Source organism: Monodelphis domestica, chromosome 7, assembly GCF_027887165.1.
Source record: "Monodelphis domestica isolate mMonDom1 chromosome 7, mMonDom1.pri, whole genome shotgun sequence".
Taxonomy (NCBI): Eukaryota; Metazoa; Chordata; class Mammalia; order Didelphimorphia; family Didelphidae; genus Monodelphis; species Monodelphis domestica.
This window is the reverse complement of record NC_077233.1, coordinates 101,011,326-101,038,650: the sequence shown is the minus strand read 5'-3', so window position 1 is coordinate 101,038,650 and position 27,325 is coordinate 101,011,326. Positions and strand designations below refer to the sequence as shown.

At 36.2% G+C, this 27,325-nt stretch overlaps 1 long non-coding RNA gene across 1 annotated transcript; it reads right to left on the bottom strand.

Annotated features, from left to right (window-relative positions):
- Nucleotides 1-916: 916 nt before the first annotated feature.
- LOC107649645 (uncharacterized) lies at nt 917-17,254 on the bottom strand. Its single transcript, XR_001623619.2, has 3 exons — nt 16,951-17,254; nt 10,172-10,263; nt 917-1,295 (listed from the first exon to the last, which is right to left on the bottom strand). It is a non-coding gene; the product is annotated as an uncharacterized LOC107649645 (long non-coding RNA).
- Nucleotides 17,255-27,325: the final 10,071 nt, after the last annotated feature.

Below are 27,325 nucleotides of genomic sequence, written 5' to 3'. Positions count from 1 at the left end.
ATATCCACTACCAACAGCGTTATGCAAATCTATCGCAAATTAGTTTGCTCCTTTGCCTGTACTCTGACCTTGTGGACTCTCCTAATGTACCTCATGCTTGATTCCTATTAAAATTCTTATTTCTCAAAAGTGGTCTATAGTACCAGATCTCAACCTGTACTGTAAAGCAATAATCATCAAAACAATCCAGTATGAGCTAAGAAATGGAATGGTAGATAAATGGAATAGATCAAAATATATATTATATATGATATATATGTATATATATCATATATAATATGCAGGGATAAATTACCTTAGCTAACTTTGGGTTGGATAAACCCAAAGATTCCACTTTTGGAATAAAAACTGACTATTTAACAAAAACTTCCAGGAAAATTGGAAAACAGTATGACAGAAATGAGTCATAGATCAATATCTCCCTATATTAAGAAAGTTAAAAATGGGTATATGATCTAGATATAAAGAGTGATACAATAAGTAAATTAGGGAAACATAGAATAGTTTGCTGGCAGATCTATAGAGAAGAGAAGAATTTATGAGCAAACAAAAAGTAGAGAGCATTATGAGATGAGAGGTAAAATGAATAATTTTGATTATATTTAAGTAAATGGCTTTTATACAAACAAAACCAATCTAACCAAGATTAGAAGGGAAACAGAAAATAGAAAAAATTAGAATAGAAATAGAATTAGAATATAAAAGTGGAATAGAAGTTATAATTAGAAATTATAGAAAAAATTATAACAAATTTCTCTGATAAAGTTCACATTTCTCAAATTTATAGAGAACTAAGTCAAGTCCATAAGAACACAAGTCATGTGTCATTCACACAATAAACTAACTACTATCAATATAAAAAGAATATATTTATTGCCAAAAAATAGGACAATTAACACTTTACACAGCTCCTAAAGTTGTTAAAGGGTTAGCTATCTCTATTCCCAGTGACAACTACATCTGTTAATGGCTAAATTCACAATCTCACTTTTCCCAAGGGAAAAGATGCTCTCAGAAAACCCAGATTGAGGTGAGATATTTTTTATTCCCCTCAATATTGCAATCATATTTTGGCAAAATATACTGTTTCACTGTATTCTGAGTAGCTTATTATGTAGTTTATCAGAAATTCCAGGGTCAGATGCAATCTTCTCCCAGGAACAGCTGCTTGTTGTCCCTGACCCTTTAATCTCCCCTCAGCACCGAACCAACCAGCCTCTGCTTCCTCCCTGGCTTGGATCCAGTTGGTGTAGCTCCTTTCTTTGGCATGTTTGTGAACCTCTGAACCCCGAGCTCTGCAGGGAGAATGAATGAATGAGTGAATGAATGGATTTTTTTAAGTGCTAGGAATACAAAACAAAAGAATGAAATCCCCACATTCAAAGGCAACATGGTAGAAGGCATCAACACATGTAGGTTAGATATGACTAAGAAAAGGTCGGTTTTGTCTAAAAAGTCCAGAAATGGTGGATGGAATTATGGGATAACTGATTGAAATATTAATTCCAGAAACAATGATAGTATATATTTGATCCTTTGATTTAATTATTTCTTGAACAAAGGGTATGACAGGGAAGGAAGATTACGGAGTAGATGAGGTTAGTGTTGGAGGTTAAGAATTGTCTGAGGGTCTTGGGCCAGCTATATATAGTGAATTCTCACTAAATGAGATGGCAAGGAGTAGGATACATCACTATATCTTCTACAAGAAGATCCAGTGCCCAGAATTCTTTTTTTATTTTATTTTCATTTAAGTATTTTTCCCATGGTTACATGATTTAGGTACTTTGCCTCCCCTTTTCCCCTACCCCCTTCCAGAGCCAACAAGCAATTACCAATACCTGGTGTTCTTCAGCTCATGCACTCATGAACTTAAAATTAACCATGAAGCAATTCTCAAAGTTGGTGCTACCCAAGAAATTTCCTTTCTCTTATAAAAGTTTGGATTCCTGGATCATGCAAGAACCCCTGGGGGAAATTAAGGGAACGGCAATCTGCTCTTGCCTGCTGCAAAATATGCTTCTATCACTGCATTTTGTGTTGTTTTGTGATACATTTGTTCATTTTATATATATAATTTTATTTTTCAATTAATTTCATTTGGAATTTATGGAATTCAGAATCCCCTTCTTTTACAAAGAAGATTAGAGTTCAAGAAGCAATCTCCTAGCATTCCCTTCCCAGACTGTGTACAAGCACAAATCTCCTATTGCCATGTACTTCCACTTCTTCTTGTCATATTGATCATGATTGGTATTATGGCAAGGAAAATTCCCTCTCTGCCACATGGTACTCTGAGAGAAGTATTAGGGAAGAAAAGGAGTCATCTCTCATTATCTAACCTCTAGTAGTTGACTTAGGAACATTAGCCTGATTAGACTCAAATTTTGTTGGGAGTTCAAGTGGTTTTCTCCATCCAATACACCACATTGCCTCTTTTCCTATAATAAATAATAATAATAATAACAACAACTAGCATTTATCTAGCAATAACTTTGTACCATGTACTGTGCTGGATGTTTCACAACAACCCTATGAGTTATTATAGCCATTTTAGAGTTGAGCAAAATGAGACAGACACAGGTAAAGCAACTTGTCCAAGGTCATACAGCTAGTGTCTAAGGAAGTATTAAACTCAGTTCTTCCTAAGCATAGTTAGGCAAGTGCTCTATAGCTGCTACCTCATCTTTGCATGCCATCCATGTATACACAGTAAGACCTCATTTTACATATACATTGCGTGACCAGGATGTTCCAAGATCCTTCATGTGAAATTGAAAATCATGCATGAGAGCGAACCCCATTATTTACTTGCTATTTCTCATAAGGACACTCCTAGGAACTTTATGATGTCTCTTAGGCTTAGCAGAGCTACCAGCATCACTAGTCATATTTTGGACCCATTATTGAAAACTAAATAGCATTAATGAAGCAAGGAGAAATACTAGTCTGAGGTGGACACATCTTATTACAAGAGAAAACTCCAGATAGAGACTGAGGCAGAAGATGATATTTTGGCACCAAACAACATAATGACATTTGCTAACCCTCATCAGATACAGAATGAGTATGATTGGGTAAGCTGCTGTGTGACAATACTGCTTGGAAAGTGGTGCATATTTAACACATGACTTAAATTTTTTATTTTATGTATTTTTCTGCCTTTATTTTTTATTGTCAGTTGTATATATCTTAATTAGTATGTGCTGAAATTCCTATAAAATGAATTATTATATTTAGTATTAATAATTATTATTTATAATTATATATCAGGTATAATGATAAATAAGAAAATATTACAGAGACTTCCTGTCAAGATGGCGGCTTAGAGAAAGCTAAAGTTCAGATCTCCGGAAACCCTTCCCTACAGAACTCAAACTATATGCTCCTAGGCACCAAAATTCAAAACGATCAACAGCATAGACCCCGGGAATCCTCCTCTTGGACCTGGATCAAAAGGTACACCCCCCCCCCAAAAGCCAGAACCCAAGATCACTCAGATCTATGGGGTAGGCAGAAGGAAGGTCCCAGAACCCATCCCCCCCAACCCAGAGCTCCAAGTCCAAGGCAGCAGAGGGAACCTCAGAGCCTCAGTGCCGGCTATTCGGAAGGCCACTTCCTGAAAACAACCTGACTCAGACAAGGGGGCACCCAGACAGCAGGGAAACAGAGAGAGACTGGGGAAGCCTGTAACTCCCTGGCTGGAACCTTCCATCAGAGTCTCAGGGAAGGTCCCTGCTTCAGGGCATACTCAGTTCAACCCAGGAAGAGCTAATCCTATCAGGAGCCCTCAGAGCTCAGGGAAGCCGCGCCCCCCCCCCCCCACTCAGAGTGCTGGCTCTCCTGGCCGGCTAAGGCACAGAAACAAACACCCCGCAGAGAGTGCCGAGCCAGGCTCAGAGCGTGGAAGTAAGGCAACTGAGAAACATCAGAAGGGAACTGAGGAGGGCAGTAACACGGAAACACCAGCAATTCCTGGCTTCCCTGGGAAGACAGAACAACAACTGCATAGAACAGACAATCTGCCTAGGGATAAAACCTCTGAACACCAGACAGAGATAAGAAAAGCTAGTCCTCCCCACTCAGATAGAGATGGCAAACTCCACAGAAGCACAAAAGCCCAAAAATTACAAGAAAAACAAGAAGAAGGGGGCGACTTTGGCCAGATTTTATGGAGCAAAAATACAAAATAAAGAGGAGATAGAAGAGGAAACACAAGCAAATGCTCTAAAACCTTCCAAAGGAAATGGAAACTCTCCACAGACCCATGAAGAATTTGAATCTGAAAGGATCAAAAAGATGGAAGCCCTCTGGGAGGAAAAGTGGGAAATAATGCAAAAGAAATTCATGAATCTACAAAACCAGTTTGACCAAACTGAAAAGGAAAACCAGGCTTTAAAAGTCAGAATCAGGCAACTCAAAGACAATGAGCAAGAATTAATAAAGCAAAGCCAAAAGACCAAGAAATTAGAAGAGAACATAAAATATCTTACTGACAAGGTGACAGACTTGGAAAATAGAGGAAGAAGAGATAATTTAAGAATAATTGGACTTCCAGAAAAGCCAGAAATAAACAGCAAGCTCGACATCGTAATACAAGATATAATCAAAGAAAATTGCCCAGAGATTCTAGAACAAGGGGGCAATACAGCCACTGATAGAACTCACAGAACACCCTAAAAGACAACTCCCAGGAATGTAATTGCCAAATTCCAAAGCTTTCAAACAAAAGAAAAAATCCTACAAGAAGCCAGAAAAAGACAATTTAGATATAAAGGAATGCCAATCAGGGTCACACAAGACCTTACAAGTTCCACTCTGAATGATCATAAGACAAAGAACATGATTTTCATAAAGGCAAGAGAGCTGGGCCTTCAACCAAGAATCAGCTATCCAGCAAAACTGACTATATACTTCCAAGGGAAAGTATGGGCATTCAACAAAATAGAAGATTTCCAAGTTTTTGCAAAGAAAAGACAAGAGTTCTGTGGAAAGTTCGATATCGAAAAACAAAGAGCATGGAATACCTGAAAAGGTAAATATGAAGGAAAGGGAAGAGGAGAAAAATGTTATCTTTTTCTTTTACTCAAACTTTCTTCTAAAAGGACTACATTTATATCAATCTATGTATACTAACGTGTGGGGAAAATGTAATGTGTAAATAGGGGGAAAAGAAAGACCAAATAGAATAATCTTTCTCACACAAAGATTCACATGGGAAGGGGAGGAGAAGAAAACTCCTATAAGAAGGAGAGGAAGAGAGTTTTTACTTAAACCTTACTCTCAGGGAAATCAACTCTGAGAGGGAAGAACATCCAGATCCATTGGGATCTTGAATTCTATCTTACCCAACAAGGGAAGGGAGAAGGGAAAACCAAGGGGGGTAGGGGAGAGGGAATACAAAAAAGGGAGGGAAGAAGAGGGCGGAGGGGGAGGGAACAAAAAGGGAGGGACTAGAAAGGGAAACATATCAAGGGAGGGGACAAGGGGGACTGATTTAAAGTAAATCACTGGACTAAAAGGTAGAGCTGAAGAAGAAAGTTTAGAATTAGGGAAGGATATCAAAATGCCAGGGAGTCAACAAGTGACAGTCCTAACTTTGAACGTGAATGGGATGAACTCACCCATAAAACGTAGACAAATAGCAGAATGGATTAGAATCCAAAACCCTACCATATGTTGTCTTCAAGAAACACACATGAGGCGGGTAGACACCCACAAGGTCAGAATTAAAAGATGGAGTAAGACCTTTTGGGCCTCAACTGACAGAAAGAAGGCAGGAGTGGCAATCATGATATCTGATAAAACCAAAGCAAAAATAAACCTGATCAAAAGGGATAGGGAAGGTAATTATATTTTGTTAAAAGGGACTTTAGATAACGAGGAAATATCACTAATCAACATGTATGCACCAAATAATATAGCACCCAAATTTCTAATGGAGAAACTAGGAGAATTGAAGAAAGAAATAGACAGTAAAACCATATTAGTGGGAGACTTGAACCAACCATTATCAAATTTAGATAAATCAAATCAAAAAATAAATAAGAAAGAGGTAAAAGAAGTGAATAAAATCTTAGAAAAATTAGAATTAATAGACATATGGAGAAAAATAAATAGGGATAAAAAGGAATACACCTTCTTCTCAGCACCACATGGCACATTCACAAAGATTGACCATACATTAGGTCACAGCAACATGGCACACAAATGCAGAAAAGCAGAAATAATAAATGCAGCCTTTTCAGATCACAAGGCAATAAAAATAATGATCAGTAATGGTACATGGAAAACCAAATCAAAAACTAATTGGAAATTAAACAATAGGATACTCCAAAATCGTTTAGGTAGAGAAGAAATCATAGAAACAATTAATAATTTCATCCAGGAAAATGACAATGGCGAGACATCCTTTCAAACTTTTTGGGATGCAGCCAAAGCGGTAATCAGAGGTAAATTCATATCCCTGAGTGCATATATTAACAAACTAGGGAGAGCAGAGATCAATCAATTGGAAATGCAAATAAAAGAACTCGAAAGCAACCAAATTAAAACCCCCCAGCAGAAAACCAAACTAGAAATCCTAAAAATTAAGGGAGAAATTAATAAAATCAAAAGTGATAGAACTATTGATTTAATAAATAAGAGAAGAAGCTGGTACTTTGAAAAAACAAACAAAATAGACAAAGTACTGGTCAATCTAATTAAAAAAAAGGAAGGAAGAAAAGCAAATTAACAGCATCAAAGATGAAAAGGGGGGCATCACTTCCGATGAAGAGGAAATCAAGGCAATCATTAAAAATTACTTTGCCCAATTATATGGCAATAAATACACCAACTTAGGTGATATGGATAAATATATACAAAATTACAAACTGCCTAGACTAACAGAAGAAGAAATAGAATTCTTAAATAATCCCATATCAGAAAATGAAATCCAACAAGCCATCAAAGAATTTCCTAAGAAAAAATTCCCAGGGCCTGATGGATTCACCAGTGAATTCTATCAAACATTCAGAGAACAGTTAATCCCAATACTATACAAACTATTTGACATAATAAGCAAAGAGGGAGTTCTCCCAAACTCCTTTTATGACACAAACATGGTACTGATTCCAAAACCAGGCAGGTCAAAAACAGAGAAAGAAAACTATAGACCAATCTCCCTAATGAATATAGATGCAAAAATCTTAAATAGAATACTAGCAAAAAGACTCCAGCAAGTGATCTGAAGGGTCATCCACCATGATCAAGTAGGATTTATACCAGGGATGCAGGGCTGGTTCAATATTAGGAAAACCATCCACATAATTGACCACATCAACAAACAAACCAACAAGAACCAAATGATTATCTCAATAGATGCAGAAAAAGCCTTTGATAAAATACAACACCCATTCCTATTAAAAACACTAGAAAGCATAGGAATAGAAGGGCCGTTCTTAAAAATAATAAACAGTATATATCTAAAACCATCAGCTAATATCATCTGCAATGGGGATAAACTAGATGCATTCCCAATAAGATCAGGAGTGAAACAAGGATGCCCATTATCACCTCTACTATTTGACATTGTACTAGAAACACTAGCAGTAGCAATTAGAGAAGAAAAAGAAATTGAAGGCATTAAAATAGGCAAGGAGGAGACCAAGTTATCACTCTTTGCAGATGACATGATGGTCTACTTAAAGAATCCTAGAGATTCAACCAAAAAGCTAATTGAAATAATCAACAACTTTAGCAAAGTTGCAGGATACAAATTAACCCGATAAGTTATCAGCATTTCTATATATCTCCAACACAGCTCAGCAGCAAAAACTAGAAAGAGAAATCCCATTCAAAATCACCTTAGACAAAATAAAATACCTAGGAATCTACCTCCCGAGACAAACACAGGAACTATATGAACACAACTACAAAACACTCTCCACACAACTAAAACTAGACTTGAGCAATTGGAAAAACATTAACTGCTCATGGATAGGACGAGCCAATATAATAAAAATGACCATCCTACCCAAACTTATTCATCTATTTAGTGCCATACCCATGGAACTCCCAAAAAATTTCTTTACTGATTTAGAAAAAACCATAACAAAGTTCATTTGGAATAACAAAAGATCAGGGATATCCAGGGAAATAATGAAAAAAAACACATATGATGGGGGCCTTGCAGTCCCAGACCTTAAACTATATTACAAAGGAGCAGTCATCAAAACAGTTTGGTACTGGCTAAGAGACAGAAAGGAGGATCCGTGGAATAGACTGGGGGAAAGCGACCTCAGCAAGACAGTATACGATAAACCCAAAGATCCCAGCTTTTGGGACAAAAATCCAGTATTCAATAAAAACTGCTGGGAAAATTGGAAGACAGTGTGGGAGAGATTAGGAATAGATCAACACCTCACACCCTACACCAAGATAAATTCAAAATGGGTGAATGACTTAAACATAAAGAAGGAAACCATAAGTAAATTGGGTAAACACAGAATAGTATACATGTCAGACCTTTGGGAGGGCAAAGGCTTTAAAACCAAGCAAGACATAGAAAGAATCACAAAAAGTAAAATAAATAATTTTGACTACATCAAATTAAAAACCTTTTGTACAAACAAAACCAATGTAACTAAAATCAGAAGGAAAACAACAAATTGGGAAAAAATCTTCATAGAAACCTCTGACAAAGGTTTAATTACTCAAATTTATAAAGAGCTAAATCAATTGTACAAAAAATCAAGCCATTCTCCAATTGATAAATGGGCAAGGGACATGGATAGGCAGTTCTCAGATAAAGAAATCAAAACTATTAACAAGCACATGAAGAAGTGTTCTACATCTCTTATAATCAGACAGTTGCAAATCAAAACAACTCTGAGGTATCACCTCACACCTAGCAGATTGGCTAACATAACAGCAAAGGAAAGTAATGAATGCTGGAGGGGGTGTGGCAAAATTGGGACATTAGTTCATTGCTGGTGGAGTTGTGAACTGATCCAACCATTCTGGAGGGCAATTTGGAACTATGCCCAAAGGGCGACAAAAGAATGTCTACCCTTTGATCCAGCCATAGCACTGCTGGGTCTGTACCACAAAGAGATAATGGACAAAAAGACTTGTACAAAAATATTCATAGCTGCGCTCTTTGTGGTGGCCAAAAACTGGAAAACGAGGGGATGCCCATCAATTGGGGAATGGCTGAGCAAATTGTGGTATGTGTTGGTGATGGAATACTATTGTGCTAAAGGGAATAATAAAGTGGAGGAATTCCATGGAGACTGGAACAACCTCCAGGAAGTGATGCAGAGTGAGAGGAGCAGAACCAGGAGAACATTGTACACAGAGACAAATACACTGTGGTATAATCAAATGTAATGGACTTCTCCATTAGTGGCAGTGTAATGTCCCTGAACAATCTGCAGGGATCTAGGAGAAAAAACACTATTCATAAGCAGAGGATAGGCTGTGGGAGTGGAAACACCGAGGAAATGCAACTGCCTGACCACAGCGGTTGAGGGGACATGACAGAGGAGAGACTCTGAACGAACACTCTAATGCAAATATCAACAACATGGCAATGGGTTCAAATCAAGAGCACATGTGATACCCAGTGGAATCACGCGTCGGCTATGGGGGTGGGGCGGGGTGGAGAAAAAGAAAATGGTCTTTGTCTTTAATGAATAATGCTTGGAAATGATCAAATAAAATATAATAAAATTAAAAAAATCAATCTAGAAAAAAAAAAGAAAATATTACAGAAGGGTTTCCATTGGTATCAAAGGAAGGAGTACCTATACTGATTAAATCATAAAACTGTGAAAGTTCGAAAGTGATATAAATGTATTTGTATGTTTTAGTCTAAATTCCCAGTAATTACACTAAGGACAACAATAATAAAAATTAGTATTTATATAGAGCTTTAATGCTTACAAAGAACTTTGTATGTGTTATTTTATTTTCACAATAACCCTGTGAGACAAGTGCTATTACTATCTTCCATTTACAAATGAGTAAACTGAGGCAGGTAGAGTTTAAATGATTTGCCCAGGGTCATAGAGTTAGTGTTTGAGGCAGGATTGAAACTTGTTCTTCCTGACTCTAACCTCAGCACTCTACTGTGCTACCGAGCTTCCCCTATATCTATAAATATGAGTACAGAAATAAATATACATACTTGAGATATAGATTCCAAGAGTAAGAGGCCAGGGAGAAAATTTCAGGCATAGGATGTAGTTTGTGCAGAATCACAGAGCTGGGGGAAATATTCTAGAAAAATAAGAAGAGGTCAAGGGACAAATGGTCATGATAAAGTCACACAAAAGTCACAAGAGTAGGATTTGTATGACTGAGTAAGATGTTAAAGTAGAAAAATAGGTTTTAGTCAAATAATGGAATTTTCAAGCTAAGTCACTATATATCACATCCCTTTATCATTTTCCAAACGATGGCAAGGTCTAGAATGAGACAATGATAGTTTTTCTGAATTGGAATGGAGTTGGGAGGTGAGAAGTTTGCAAAATTGCATGTTGTAAATCAGAAAGGGATTTTCAAGATTAATATTCAGGCTTCCAGGGATTTTGGGAAGTAATTGGTTGGAAAAGAAGACCCAGAATCAAGTACTAAAATTATTGACCAAAATAGGGAAGAGGTACAGTAAGTGGATTCCATTGAACTCAAAAGAGGGAATGTAAGTAGAAGCTATAACTAGAAAAATAGTCTGGAAGGAGCAGTGCAGAGTAAAGAGTTTTCTTATCCCTTCTCTTGAGCCTAGCATCAGGTAAATTGGTATGGTGGACAACCCCATGCACAATTTTGGCAACTAATCTGCCTTGAAAGTCAGGGAGAGAATTTGAAACAATGTTATTTTGAGGTGGACCTCCACACATTTTACCATTTAGTTTTCCTTCCATTATCTTCCAGGATCAAATGTAAAATCTTTTTTGACATTCAAAGTCCTTTTTTTAACTGGCACCCAGTCTTCTTACACATGGCATTCTATCCCCTCCACGTATTCTTTTATCCAAGGACACTAGTGTTCTTGCTGTTCCTTAAACACGGCACTCTGTTTACCCACTCCTGGCACTTTCTCTAGCTTTTCCCATGTATACCATGTTCACCCTCCTCATCTCTGCCTCTTGACTTCCTTGGTTTCTTTCAAATCCCAGCCAAAATCTTTCTACAGGAAGCCTTTCAATTCCTCTTCATCCTAATACCTTCCCTTTGTTATTTCCAACTTATCCTGCCTACAGCTCTATTGGGTGTAGCCGTTGGCATATTTTCTCCGCCACTGGACCACAAGCTCCTTGATGGTAAGGACTTGTCTTTCATTTTTTATCCCCACTCCCAGTGCCTGGTACATAGTAGGCACTTAATAAATGCTTATTGTCTGAAAAAAATTAAGAACCATACCCAGACCTGACAAGATAATATTAAGGGCTTGCTTTGATGTCATAGAAGGCATCACAGCATCCCTTCTGGTCAAGCAACTTCTTTTCCATCTCAAAGTTAGAAACAAAGAATAAGCTTATACTAAAAGTTCATAAACTTCATCATCATGCATGTATACAACTTCATTCAATTGTGTTTTTTTTTCCTCTAAATTGCAAAGAAATCTATTAAAATTTCTAATTTTCTCTTTAAAAAAAAAAAAGCTCTTACCTTCCATCTTAGAATCAATACTATATATTGGTTCTATGGCAGATGAATGGTAAGGGCTAGGCAATGGGGGTTAAGTGACCTGCCCAGGGTCACACATCTAAGAAGTGTTTGAGGCCATAATTGAACACAGAACCTCCCATCTAAATTTCTATTTCTCTTATAACAACTTTATTTAAGGCTTAGTGCTAAAAATTGATGTTAAATTTAGATGTTCAAACCCTCCATAAATTTTTAATTTAATTAATTAATTTTTTTGGAAATATAATTGGTATTGCAGATTGCCTGATAGTCAAGAAAATGAAGGTTCTAGTCCTGGTGTTTCCACTTGCTGACTGGGTTCCCTGGAAAAGCCATATTTCTCATATACCTCAGTTTGCTCAACTATAAAATTAGTAGATTAGACAAGAAAATTCCTTTTGTTAGAACTGCTTTCCAGTTCTAACATTTATGATTCTCTCTATATAAAAGTAGTAAGATCTAACAGTTTGTTTTCCTTCTTCACCCCTATTCCTAAGTGTCTTATGAATAGTAAATACTAAAAATAGTTCTCATTTTGATAGTACTTTACAGATGGCAGTGTTTTCCTCTGAGGTAAATAGAATAAGTATTATTAGCAACATTTTACAGATGAGGGAAATAAGACTCAGAGCAGTTCAACATCTTGCCCAAGATTCCCTTTTTTATTAATATAACAATTATTTATATTGCTTTGTTAAGCAAGGGGAGGGGGAGGGGGGGAGGGGGAGGCCACCATTCAGGAGCAAGCTGGTAAGTGTCTAATAACCAGCCCTTTGGATAAAAGGGATGAAATGGCACAAGACACTTTTAAGTCCTATATGCATTATTAATACTTTCTTGAATCTAGATAAACAATAAATCAAGCCCTTGTTTGTGATTTCTGGGTTATAAATATTCACACTGAAAATTTAATGGTTGCTTCTTCAAACCCGTAAGAACTGGTTCCAGGACATTCCCACACTATTCTTGACTCCTTACTCTCCTTCACCCTGTCTCTTTAATCAGTTGCCAGATCTTTCTCCTTCTACCTCTACAATATCTCACACCCTTTCCCTCATCACTACCCAGATTTGGGCTCTCTATCCTGGATGACTTCAACCACTCCTTTATTGGTCTCCCTCCTTGGTCTTTCCCCACTCTAATCCATCTTCCACACAACTGCCAAAGACTGGTCAGAGCTTATCACCTCCCTACTCAATAAATTTCAGAGGCTTCCTGGCACCTCTAGAAGCAAATACAATCCCCTCTGTTTGATATTTAAAACCTTTCACCTGGTTCCAGTCTTTGGGACTCTTCCAGCATTATTAGACAAGTAGGTGTTTAATAAATGTTTATTGTCCAACTGACTTTTGTCTTCATATGCTCTGTGACAAGCACAATCCCTGGGAAATAAGTAGGGTCTTCGTAAAGGAATACTGAATTATAGAATTTAGCTAAGACTCGCCGGCTGACTTTAATGATCCTTCTAGAAAGAGAAAAAATAGAAAAAAATATGCTACAGAAAAAGTGAACTAGAAAGTTATTAAACATATTGTTTGTTCTGCATCGATAGCTAGCAAAATATTTAGGTAGCATTTATATGGAATTTTAAGTTTTGCACAGTGCTTTACAAAAATGATTTTGTTTGATCCTGGGAAATAGGTGATATTATTATCCTCATTTCACAAATGTGGAAACTGAGACATAGGTTAAGTGACTTGCCCAAGGTCAATGAGCTACTAAGTGACTTAGGCTGTATTTGAATTCAGTTCTTCCTGACTCCAGGTTCACTGCATCATCTAGCTGCTTCTCCATCTCATAGATGGAGTTTCCTCAATGGGAGACCCTTAATAATAAAATAATAACTAGTAATAATAATTACTAATAAAATAACTTCTTTTAAAATATTTTAAATATTAATTTAATTTAATTTAAATTAACTAAATTATATAATATTAAAATTCTCTTTAATGATCATATTTATGTTTATATTAATTACAAATTAAATTATATATTAAATTATATCAATCAATAAAATTTAATTAAGTTTCAATATTAACTTAAATATTTAAAGTATTAAATTAAATTAAATATTATTTTCTATATTCTTTATGTAGAAATCCTATTAAATTAATTATAAATTAATAAATTAGATTTAAATATAAAATTAAATTAATTAAATATTTAATTAGATTTTTTCTTTATTTCATTCAGTATTTTGCAATTACAATTTTAAAAATAATTTAAATATAAATAACTTTTAAATAATTCACAATTGTTGGTTTTTTTTTAATTTTGAGTTCCAAATTCTCTCCCTCCTCATCCCTTCTCCAGTCTTTGAGACAGCAAGAAATATGATATTAATTTTATATAGGAAGTCATACAAAACATATTTCCATATTAGCTATGTTGCAAAAGAAAAACACACTAAAAAAAGAAAAGAAAAAGAAAGTATAAAAGAAATGCTTCAATTAGCACTCAAGAGTTCATCAGTTCTCTCTCTATAGGTGGATAGTATTTTTCATCATGGGTCCTAACATCACTTTTGAAAACTTCCAAAACAGACTCTAAAAACAGTCTGACAACAATGTCCCTAATTCCTGGGGTCAGTCATCCATTATATATACAAATTGAGGGGCAAAGGGAAAAAACTATCAGCATAGATCCACCATGGATCATTGTAAATAGTTGTTACACTGTACAAACAGTAGCAAAGATGCACAATAATTCGCAGGAGACCAAATTCAGGTGAAAAAAATCAGTAAAACCCATGAACCCCATTTTCTCCCCTCTCATATTTCTTTTATATTAAAGGGTTTTTTATAAATACATTCTTTTTTAATACCACAATCATTTCTGGAAATCTTACACACACCCATACCCTTTTTAAAAGGAATCGAACCAATAATTCTTCTAGTAACAAAGAAAAAGAGTCAGAAAAACACACCTGACAGTGACTATGTCTTAAAGAGTACCAAACCTTCTTCCCTAGTCATCTCCAACCTCTCCTTCAAGCTCTACGTTTCATCATCTACTCTGCTAGACCATTCCTGGTTTTGTAGTTGCTCAGTGTTTAGCTTCCTTTTTTATAGCTCTTTAATATCATTATAATTGTTGTAATTATTGTCCTCATTTGGCTTTTGTTCCTGGTCAGTTCAAAAGATCCTCTCATGTTTCTCTCAATTCCTCATATTTGCTATTTCTTATAGCAAAATGAAATTCTATTACTTTCACTTAGCTATTTCCTGATCAACGGCAACCCACTGTTTCCCAGGTCTGCGCTCCCACAAAATACTTACTATGGACATTATCCTATATATTAAGCCTTTCTTCCCATGTTTGACCTCCTTGGAGTACATGCCCAGAAGAGTAAGTAATAGTTGGGCTAAAATGCACTTTTATTGATAATTCCAAAATGTTATCCAGAATGGTTTGAACATTTCACACCTCTCCTAGTACTGAATCAATGTGCCTGACTTTCCATGACCCTTATAACAATGCTGTTTCCATTTTTATTGCCCATTTTTGGAGCCTAAGATGATACCTTGGGGTTGTTCTAATTTGTATTTCTTTAATTATTAGTTATTTAAAGCATTTTGAAGGTTTTTTTGAAGTTTCCATATACTTGTCTATAGTTACAATTATTTTGCAAATTGTTTAAATCCCTGTTTATTGGAGATTTTGGTTCTAATATGCCATTTTGTATTGTTTCCCTCCATATATGGGATATCAGACATTTATTAGTGATATTTTATGTGAAGATTTTCTCACTTGAAAATATATCTTTTTATTTTACATGTAGTCTATGAACTTTCAAATTTCTATATATAAATGAACAGTTTAATAATAAAGCAACTAATGATCCTAAATCAAGAAGCCCAATTTTACCTCAAAGAATATGGTAATACAGAGGCTTGAAAGGTTTCGATTCATGATTGAAATATGATTTAGAAGGGTATATCTGATTCAAAAGGAATAGGGTAGAGAAGGGGGCAAGGAGATGAAGAGTACTCCTTCTTAAAAAGATGTCCTCATATGAAGAAATTCAGGATTGGAATTGATGTCCTCTGACTCTAAACTTAGTAATCTCCCACTATACCATGCTACTAGTCTCAATAATTTACTTTTCTTTTTTTTAAATATACTTATTTTAGCATTTATTTTTTAAATTTTTTTATTTCTCTCTCTCTCATCCTTCTCGCCTCCCCTATCCACTGGGAAAGCTATCAACATATCACCTAAATCTGTGATTCTAATTTAATAATGCAAACATATTTCTATATTGGCCGTTACCAAAAAAAAGGCAAGAAAAATATAGTAAGTGAAAACAATATGCTTCATTCTGTACTGAGAGGCCATCGGTTGTCTCTCTGGATATAGATTATATTTTTCTTCAAGTGTCCTTTGAAATTATCTTAGATCATTATATGGATCAGAGTAGTTAGTTCTTTCACATACTGTCACTATTTACAACATTCTTCTGGATCTGCTCACTTTACTTTGCATTCACTCATTGCTATAAATATTTTTGTACATATAGGTTTTTTTCCCTTTTCTTTGATCTCGATGGGATACATACCCAGGAGTGCTTTGCTGGGTCAAAGAGTATAAATAATTTTATAACCCTTTAGGCATAAATCCAAATTGTTCTCCAGAACAGTTGGACCAGTCACAACTCCACCACTAGTACATTAATGTACCTATTTTCCCACCATCCCTCCACTATTTATATCATTTTCCTATTCTGTTATGTTAGGCAGTCTTACAGGTTCTGATTCAGAGTTGAATAATTCACTTTCCTTAAAACACTTTTCATGTTGTTGAATGTAAACGAAGATTTTTAGAAGCGACAAAAGCATCTGCAAAAAGAAAAGGAGCTCAGAACTTTGTGAAACGCCAATCAATTAAGATGGGAAGACAGTTCCCATGGAACCTTGGGAAAAAAGCAGTTAAGCAGCTTGAGCTAGCTGTTTGACCAGGAAGGTGGGAGATGGACTACTCTCTAGCCATTGTATTATTCTATAAGACTGTGAGCTGAAAAGACATTTGGGTTTTAGCCCAGAAGAAACCTGTCAGCATTTCAGTCAAAAGCTCCCCTTAGGGAAAGATAATTTTGTTTCCTGAATTTGAATATATCTTGAAATCTTCAAGCAACAGGATAACTTGGAAAATTTAGGGAGACCTAATTTCCTCTTACCCCTCCCCTTTCCTTACCTCCTCTACCCAAAAGAATAAAAGCCCTTTAGTTGAAGGATTTAGTTGTAGGATTTGGTTATTAGGGGGAATCTTCAAGCTTACCATCAGTGAGGAGCATATTTCTAAGACTGTTGAAAGGGAACAGGAAGTAGTGTAGGGGGAGGGGCTCAAGAGTCAGTCTTTTCCCTGGCTTACTTCCTGGTGTTACATCTCTGATATTTCTCCATTACCATCATTCCCCTAGTATCAATATCTACTAGATCAGTCATTTTTTTTAAAATTATAGGTAAAGAACCATGAGGTGATGCAGGGGGAAGAATGCTGGGGAGACTTGAGTTCAAATGAGGCTGCAAATACTTCCTAACTGTGTAACCCAGGGCAAGTCACTTGACCTCTGTTTGCATCAGTTTATTGTAAAATGAGCATAATAATAGCAACTGTGAGGATCACAAGGGATAAAAATTACAAAGTGCCTGACACATACTAAATATTATATACATGTTAGTTATTATTAACTGAAATCTGATGCAAATGGTAGGTATAGTTCATTACATTAGCTATGCTGGAGAAGCTGCCTTTGGAACGATGGTGGGACTCTCCACTGACTGCCTCTTTCTATTGATCCAAAGCTAGTGATGTCCTCAGAGAGTACCGAAGACTGGTTAGTAAATGACAATGGGGTTCTATAGCTTCTTTTAAAAGGCGGTATGGTATAGTGGGAAAGTGCTTGACGTGGAGTCAGGGGATCTGGATTCAAATCCCACCTTTGACCATTTAACTAGCAGGATAGCCCTAAGGAAGCTGCTTAGTCTGTTCTCTGAGCCTGTTATCTTATATATAAAATGAGGATGACCTTACCTATGCCATACGCTACTGTGAAGAAAGTACCTTGAAGACCTTTCGTGCTAGAGAAATCATTGCTATTAAGAGTATTAAATTAGAATTAGATTGGAATTGTCACCATTTTGGTTTTGAAACTATTCTGTCCCCTTCTCCCCAGAGGCTCACCCTATTGGTGCCAGATTTAGTACAACCATCCAATTACTGAAACTCTTGACTCTCACACCAACATTTCTGAAAGTAGGGATTTCAGTTGTGGACCACCAAACCCCACTCTTATTAGCATTATTGTTTAACTAGAAGTTCCTAATGCACAAAGAAGATGCCCATCCAGAAGGTACTACTGTTGCTGCTTTTTTGGACAAATGAAGATCCCCTCCCAGGGAGGCTGGTGTGCTCAGAGCATTCTATCCCTGGCTTTTGTCCCCCTAATCTCCACGTACTTTATCATTCTTTCTCTACATCTCTTGTTGTGAAGCTTCCATAGCATACCACAGTGTCCATCATTTACAGAGTCAGCCTGAATACAGGCCTGTCAGTGCTGATATCTATCATGGGCCAAGCAGCATCATTCAAAAAATCATTTGCAGAAATTCCCCAAGTCAATGCAATTTAATTACCCAAGCATTTATTAAATGTTCACTGCATGCAAAGCAGAGTGCTGGGCACTGGGGAAATGAGGATCAAAAATAGTCTGTGCTCTAAAGGAGTTTGTGTTTTAATGGAGATATGCCATAAGAAGACAGATAAGAAAATACAAGGCAGATTTAAATTCAATTCAGCATGTGTTTTAACACCTGCTATTGCCAGGCACTGGACTAAGTGTTGGAGATACAAAGATAGTCAATGAAAATATTCCTTATCCTCCTACCCCCTCTCTCCGACTAACTGTTTACCTTCTTCAGAGAGAAACAAGGTATATATAGATAAGTAAATAATGTGCATCCAAGGGGAATACAGAATAATTAGGGAGAGTTATAATAATTGGAGCAATTAGGAAAGTTTAAGAAAGGAGTTGTTATTTCTCAAGAAGTGATGTCTTGACTAAAGCATAAATTGGATTGAACTGAGGCAAACTGGAACAAAGTTGGTCTCATTCTTTCATCCTACCATCAAAGTCCAATGAGAAAGCAAAAATCAAGACAACTGGCAATGGCCTAGGACACAGTGAAGGTTATCTTTGATATGTGACCAAGCTCTCAGCAATACACAGCTCCTACTTCAGCTGCCTTCCTGGCCTTTGGAACAGATTGTTCTCATCTTCACATGCCTAGAGTAGACATAGACATCACTCTTCCTCCCCAATGGATTTGTTCCCTTCAACCTGATTTAACCCACCTGCTAATATAGTTTTACTGGGATGTGGCTGCTGCACATGCTATAGCTTCCTGGAGCCACAAGGGATAATTGGGTGAGACGTGGACACAAAAGGTGGGTGAGGAGGCCTGAAAAAACTTCCTCAAGCCCTCATACCAAAGATGCTAGTCCTCACCGAACATCCCATCCACTCTAAGAAATAAGACGGTCCCAATAAAGAGGAGAGAGACTTTGGAGGCACCTAAATTAAAGGAAGTCAACGATTATTAGAAATTAAAGCAAGGAGAAATGAATGATGCAAATAGCTTGAACAAATGGCCATCAACAGGAAATGGAATGTCTTAATTTGCCAATTTCCCTGGAACATGGTAAATCACAAAGGTGAGGAATAGGAAATAAGGCAGAGAAGGCAGATGAATTAGAGCAGTATCTTATGGAGGGCTTTAAATGCCAGGCTGAAGAGTTTGTCCTTGATTCTAGAACCAACAGGTAGTCACTGAAGATTTTTGAGCAGGGAAATGACATAGAACTGTTCATCAGAATGTTAATTTAGCAGCTGGATGCAAGATGGATTATGTTTTCTATTTCTTTTGTGTTCCTATGAAACAATATGAAAACAGTCAATGTATTTTAGATCATTTTAACTTATCTGAAAAGAGATAGTGTAGTTGAAAGAAAATGGATTAGTGTAAGGAGACATCAGTTTTCCTCCTTATTCTACCACATTTGTTCTGTGTGAACTCAGGGAAGAAACCTAAGTTCCCTGTATCTCAGATCCACTGGTAATAGCAAAGTTTTGGATTAGATCTATCTAAATCGTCCCTTCTGGGTCTGACAAATCTATTTTCAACTGCATCCATTACAATGGAAACCACTGATAATAACAGCAACCAAAATATAAATAACCTTGATTGTTATAATGGCTAAACTGCTTTAAGCTATTATTAGTCATTTATACTTTAGCATGAATAAATTCTGAACCTTTCACTTGCTGACAGCAATTCTGATAAGAAAGACAAGGGCTTCCCAACAGGGAAAGGTCACACAATGAAGAGTTTGGGGTCTTACATATATTGAACAGTTTGAACACTTTAAAGAAAGCACATGGTGATGATGTCAAGGAAAAAACATGTTCCTTACTTAGTTTAAAGCTTAATAGCATTGCATCCTATATAACAAGAGTGGTTTAATAATACTCTACTTAAAAAATATTTAACAAGCATTTTTTAGTTGAACATGTACTATACAAATTTGGGGCCATCGTTCTACCCTTCTTTATCTGTTTAAATAAGTCTTTAGCTTTAGTAGGCATTTTACATTAGTGGTTTACTCTCTTTCAACTTGTAGAAAAGAACCAAAACAACCATTTATTTACATCAAAGAATATAATGGCACCACAGAAAAGTTATAGAACTTGATTCAGATCACAAAACAAATTAAAAAGGGAACAATGTGCCATTTCTTGCCCACAATGAAACAGAACGAGATCATTACACCTGTAACATTTCTGTCTCTGTGCTAATTATAGAAAAAGAAAAAATAACAAAGAATAAGACATTTATCATTGCTTCCCATTTAGAACTCTCTGCTCCTCCAGGCTGGTCTAGTCACTGTGCATTGCCTCAATTAGGGAAGGACAAATGGACTGTGAGAGGCAAAATTCTGGACCTTTAACTGTGACAATAATAAAACTGAGTGTGTTGACAGAAAGAAGAGCAGGAGAGTTGAATTAAACCTTTTTATGGCAGGGCAATATCGCTCTAGGGAATCTGGTTACCTGGATACCTTTTCTTACAAGTCTGTGTTTGGTGTGTATGTGTGTATGTCAGGCAAGTTCTGAGCACTGGACTGAAGATGATATCTTTTGTAGCTTTCTCTATTCTCTTGGGCATGCCAATGTTAATGGTTTCAAGACTGACCATTGGAGTCAACAGTTTTAGAACACCGATCCTATGGTCCAAACATTACTAATCCAGTCCCACTTTTTCTCCCTAGATCTTCATTATTAAACTGTAGCATGGTAACAAGGGTAACTCTGTTTTCCTTCTGAAGTTTTGTTTGGTTTTGACTCCATAAAATAGTATGCCCATACACTGGGTCTCCTCAACCGTTCTCCCCCTTCTCTGACTTTTCACTTTCTTTTGTGTATTGTCTTGCACAATTAGACAGTAAGCTCTTTGAGGGCAGGGGCTGTCTTTTTTTTTTAATTTGTATCCCTAGCACTTAGCAGAGTGCCTGGCACCTGGTAGGGGCTGAATAAATATTTATTGAATTTAATTTTCCATCCTCTAGGCCTATCAAAAACAATAAACAAAAATAGATCTTTAATGGAATAGAAGTCTTTCAAGTATTTCTAATGAAAAATCCAAAGCTATATTAGATCCTTGAAATACAAGTCAATAGAACCCTAGAAAGGTAATTTATTTGAACAACTGGAAGGAACTTTATTATGTTGTAGCGCTAACATGGTAATGAGAGAAGATAAGCAGAGACCCTAGGAGTGGATTGGTTCTCTCCTAATGATTTAAAAGGAAGAAAGAAAAAGGAGTACAAAAGAAGGAATACACAGAAATAGAAAGGAGGAATAAGAGGATAAATTTTGGTGTTTTTCATAATATTGTGAAAAAAAATCTGCAATCATGGGCAAAGGAGAAAGGAACAGACCTAACATGAACCTCACCTTTCTCTCAAATGGGCAAAGAAGGGTTACAAACTGATGGGCACAGACACACAAACAAATAGTTTGATGTAAGAATGCATTAAAATCAACAAGGAAACAAGTGGATATGGAGTAAAAAGGGAAGATAATACCTTGAAAGGAATAGTTGCAAGCAAACAAACTTCCTCATCCTGAAGAAGGAATTAAAAAGAGGAAGGAATACAATAACTAGTAGAATCTTAGAAAAGTGCCCATCAATTTTAAAATGGCTGAATAAATTGGGACTTATGAATGTAATGAACTATTATTGAGAATAAGAATTAAGATTTAAATGGCTTTAGGGATTCCTAGAATAAGAACTACTTCAGAGTGAAGTAAGAAGAACTAAATAGAACATTTATGCAAAAATAAAAATTATGGGACAATAAACCACTTTGAAAGACTTAAGCACTCTAATCAATGCAATGACCAACCACTATTCCTGAGAGACAATGATAAAGCATGCTACCTCTCTCCTGGCAGAGAGCTGATGTACTACATTTCCAGACATAGTCAATGTGGGGATTTGTATTGTTTGACTATGTATATTTGTTATAATAGATTTTCTTTTAGTCTTTTTTTTTCTAATTGGGGATTTGAGGAGAGAGAAGAGTAACAGTAAACTTGCCAAAAATAAGAGGAAAAAAAGAAAGTCATTAAACCATTTAAAAATCTTTAGGGGAGCAGATAAACATCTGGGTAAACATGGTTGCGGTTTAGATGCAGGAATCTACCTCTCCTTATTGCCTACCAATACAGACTACCTCAAAGTGCAAAAAAAACCCTAATTCATATGCACAAAGGGACTCCACAGTAGGGCACATCACTAAAGGTACATGGGATTTGGGCATTTCCACACTATAAGGGGGTGAAATAACTTCCACCAAAACACAAGATGATCTACTCTTCCCCCATCCCACCTATGGAGCCAATGTGCTAGACTCAGAGCTAGCATGAGCTAGAATCAAGGAGCAAGCAAGGAGAACCTCTAAGTCCTTGGCAGCTGACTAAGACCACCAAATACCTACCCCTGAGAGCAGATAGACTTGAGACCTCAACAGGTGGAAGAGTGAGGACACTGGGAATAGAGATAGTGCAGAGAAGGGTTGCAAACAGTAGAAGCTCCAGAGACTAAAGAGGTAGCCTCAGGCAAAAATCTCACCCCTTATCGAGTATATGAATACAGAGAGTCTGCCCTCTTCACTCTGACTTATGACTGGAAAGGGAATGAAAAACCAGCATAGTGATGGCCAAAAAAAATGCCCAGGAAAAACAACTTCCCAACACCCAGAAGAACAAGAAGGAGGCTTTGACCCTGGATAATTTTTATGGAAGAAAAATCCAGACTACAGAGGAAATAGCAGAAGAGGACAAACAAATAAAGGAATCCAAACCTTCCAAAAAATGGAAATTGGACACAAATTCTTAGAAAATTTAAATCAGAGCCTATGAAAAAGATGGAAGAATATTGGCAATAAAAGTGGGAAGTAGTCCAAAAAGAAAATAACAGTTCAAAAGACAGGGACTCCCAATTAGAGAAAGAAGCCCAGAAATCAAATGAACTGATATATAAATTAGAGACCAAAATTAAACAACTAGAAGCCATGAAAAGCAGGATAGATCAAACCAAAAAAGGAAAATCAAAAGGTTATAGTGGAAAACCAGCCTTTAAAGATCAGAACTAGGCAATTAGAAGCCAATGATCTCACAAAACAGAAAGAATTAATAAAGCAAAATTAAAAGATTGACAAAATAGAAAGAAACATGAAATATCTCACTGAGAAGATGACTGACAAAGAAAACAGGTCTAGAAGAGACAATTTGAGAATCATTTGGTCTACCTGAAAACCCAGAAATAGACAGAAACCTTGATATCATACTACAAGAAATTATCCAAGAAAACTGCCCTGATGTTCTTGAACAAGAGGGGAAAATAGACATTTAAAGAGTTCATAGAACACCCTCTGCACTAAATTCTCAAAAGACAACCCCCAAGAATATAATTACCAAATTTAAGAGCTTCCAAGCTAAGGAAAAAATTTAACAAGAAGCCAAAAAGAGACAATTCATATATCAAGGAGCACCAGTCAGGATCACACAAGATCTGGCAGCTTCCACAGAAAAGGAACACAAGACTTGAAATATGATATTCAGAAAGGCAAGATAATTGGGTCTTCAACCAAGAATCACCAACCATCAAAACTGACTATATACTTCCAGAGGAAAGTGTAGGCACTCAACAAAATAGATGATTTCCAAGTATTTTTAAAGAAAAGACCATAACTAAATGGAAAGTTTGATATCCAAACACAAATATCAAGAGAAACATGAAAAGGTAAATAAAAAAGAGAGAGGAAAGGGGGGAAATTTTTTTAATTTAAATTTTCTTCTTTAAGGGCTTCAATAAGATCAAATTGTTTATATTAATATATGGAAAATGTTATTTGTAACTCTCAAAAATTTTATTCACTATTATAGTAATTAGAAGAATCATTCATAGGTAAAGATTGGGGTAATAAGTGGTCTAAGATGATATGTAAAAAAAAAAACAAAAAGGGAGGGGGGAATAGAAGATGGCACCAAGAAAAACTTGAAGGAATAAGATAAATAGGATAATCGATATTACACAAAGAGGTGCATGGGAAAGGGAGGGGAAGAATACTATTATAGGAGAGGAAGAGAGTTCTAATAGGAAATACATAAACTTTACTCTCAGTGAAATCACTTCTGAGAGGGAAGAGTATCTAGATCCATTGGGGTATAGAATTCTGTCTTACCCTACACAGAAAGTGAGAAGGGAAAAACTAAAGGGGGGAGTGGGATGGGGAGTACAAAAAGAGAGGGAAGGGGGGAGGTAACTTAATAGACACTAAAAAAATAAGAAGGGAACAGAACAAAAATGGAGGGGGCAGAAAGAGAAGTATAGTAAGGGTGGGGATTAAGGGAACTGATTAAAATCAGACGACTGGTTTAAAAAGATATAGCAAAAGAAGAAAGGGCAGAATTAGGAAAAGTTATCAAAATGTTGGGGAATACAGAGGTGGTTATTATAACTCTGAATGCAAATGGAATGAATTCATCCATAAAACCAAAGTAAATAGCAGAGTGGATTAGAAACCAAAATCTGACCATATGTTGTTTACAAGAAACACACATGAGGCAGGTAGCACTCACAGAATAAGGACCAAAGGTTGGAGGAAAATCTATTGGATTTCAACTGAAAAAAGAAGGCAGGAATTGCAATCATGATATCTGACAAGGTCAAAATAAAAATAGATCTGATTAAAAGAAATAGGGAAGGTAATTACATTCTGATAAAAGACAGTATAGACAATGAGGAAATATCAGTAATCAATATGTATGCACCAAATGATATAACATCTAAATTTGTAAAGGAGAAACTAGTGGAGTTAAAGGAGGAAATATACAAAAACTATACAAGTGAGAGACCTGAACCTTCCTCTATCAGATCTAGATAAATCAAACCAAAAAATAAATAAGAAAGAGGTAAGAGATGTGAATGACATCTTAGAAAAATTAGAGTTAATAGATATGTGGAGAACAATAAATAGGGACAAAAAGGAATACACGTTCTTTTCAGCAGCACATGGAGCATTCACAAAGATTGACCATGTACTAGGGCATAAAAACAAGGCTAAAAGCACAAAAAAAGGAGAAATAACAAATGTAACATTTTAAGATATTAATGCAATGAAAATAATGATTAGTAAGAGTACATGGAAAGCCAAATCAAAAGTTAATTGAAAATTAAATAATATGATTCTCCAAAACTGGTCAGTTAAAGAACAAATCATAGAAACAATCATTTCATTAAAGAAAATGACAATGATGAGACATCCTTTCAAAATCTATGGGATGCAACCAAAGAAATACTCAGGGGGAAATGTATATTCTTGAGTTCTGTGCATATGGAAAATATGCCACATCTGAGCTACATTCCCAGCATCCTTTTAAGTTACATCCTCATTTTACATAGGGATGCTTAGGAGATAAATTTGGCCGAGACCCACATTGTGTAACTCTTTTCTCAAAATTTGTGTTTCTGGTAAAGTACTGCAGGTATCTCTCTATCTCTCTTTGCTCTGCTCTCTTGATTGAAACTTTTTTTTTCTTTCTCCTCTCTTTTAATTATTATTAAAAATCCTATAAATTTTTGGTGACCATGAAGAGACTAAGAACTAGAAAAACTAGATTTTTTCTCATGACATGGTTTTCCCTCTCCCCTCTCCCCTTTTACTTTTCCCTTCTCCCTCCTGAAAATGCTTCAAAGCCTTCTCAGACTCATTGCCTATACCTGCCCACCAGGAGATCTAGGTAGCCAGGTATCTCCCTCACAGAAGCTGTTCCTGCTAACTCCTTCTGCTGTCACTGTTGCTTACTGTTCCTGATACTGGTAAGCTTTAAATTCCCTGCCCCCAAAACCCCAGTTCAGTGAAGGGGGATTCATTTTCCATTTTCAGGTGGGGGATGGGGGTGGTACTACTCCTCTCTCCTAACTAAATCTTGTTCCAAAAAACACCGCACCCAGCTTCCTATACTCCCTCTTAAAAAAAAAAAAGAACTCTTCCCACTCCAGCTAAAAGGAGTCCTCACCCTTAAGACCAGCCCATAATCCTTTAAGACTCCTCACTCCTGCCACTAGAGGCTAATATTGAACACTCTTTTTTTTTACCCCTTTTCTGCTGACCTGCAGTGCTACCTTTCTGCCCCCGAAAGACAGAACAATTATATATATATATATATATATATATATATATATATATATATATATATATATGTAAACTAAAAACAAACAAACAAAAAACATCCACTACAGCCATGCTATATCATTGTAAATAATAAAAACAGAACAACATGATTGTTTCTCTACAAGAAAAGCCTTTTGACTTTTATCAAATTAGAAACTATTAGGGTTCCCAAATGGCTTCTTTTCCTAATACTGCTAGGAATTCTTCTTTTTCTACTTATTAATATTAAGATGCAAAAGGCTGAAAATAGGAAATTTAGAGCAAAAATACAAACAGTAGAAATTCAGTTGGAAAATTTTAAACACTTCACATGATCCAGTAGAAAAGGAGGATTCAAATTTTTACAAGCCTGTTCCCATACTACTCAGAGAGGAAAATCCCATTTCTCTTGAAATACAGATGGACTCTTCTCATATGTCTTGGATAGAAAACAACCTCACTCTTTTTGAGCAACTCTTGGCTACAACTCCCTCTCCTGCTCCTTTTCCTTACTCCCCTGTTCCTCATCCCACCCCACTACCAATCCCAGCCCAAAAATCCCTTGTCCCCCTACCATACAGGTGCCTACTTATACAACCTCAGTGCCCACATTGACACCTCCTAGAAAACCACAAGCACTGACTGATTCCTACGAAGGCCTTTTAGTGCCCACATTAGCACCAAATGGGGATGTCTTAAAGTTAAGACAACATAGACCATTAACATCTCAGGATATTAAAGAATTTAAAGGAGATGTTCCCAGATATGAAGATGAACCTATCCTCAGCACAAAAAATATGACCAATATATTCTTTCATTTTGATCCTTCTTATAAGAATGTTGAATAATTGATCCATGCCTTATTGACAGAATG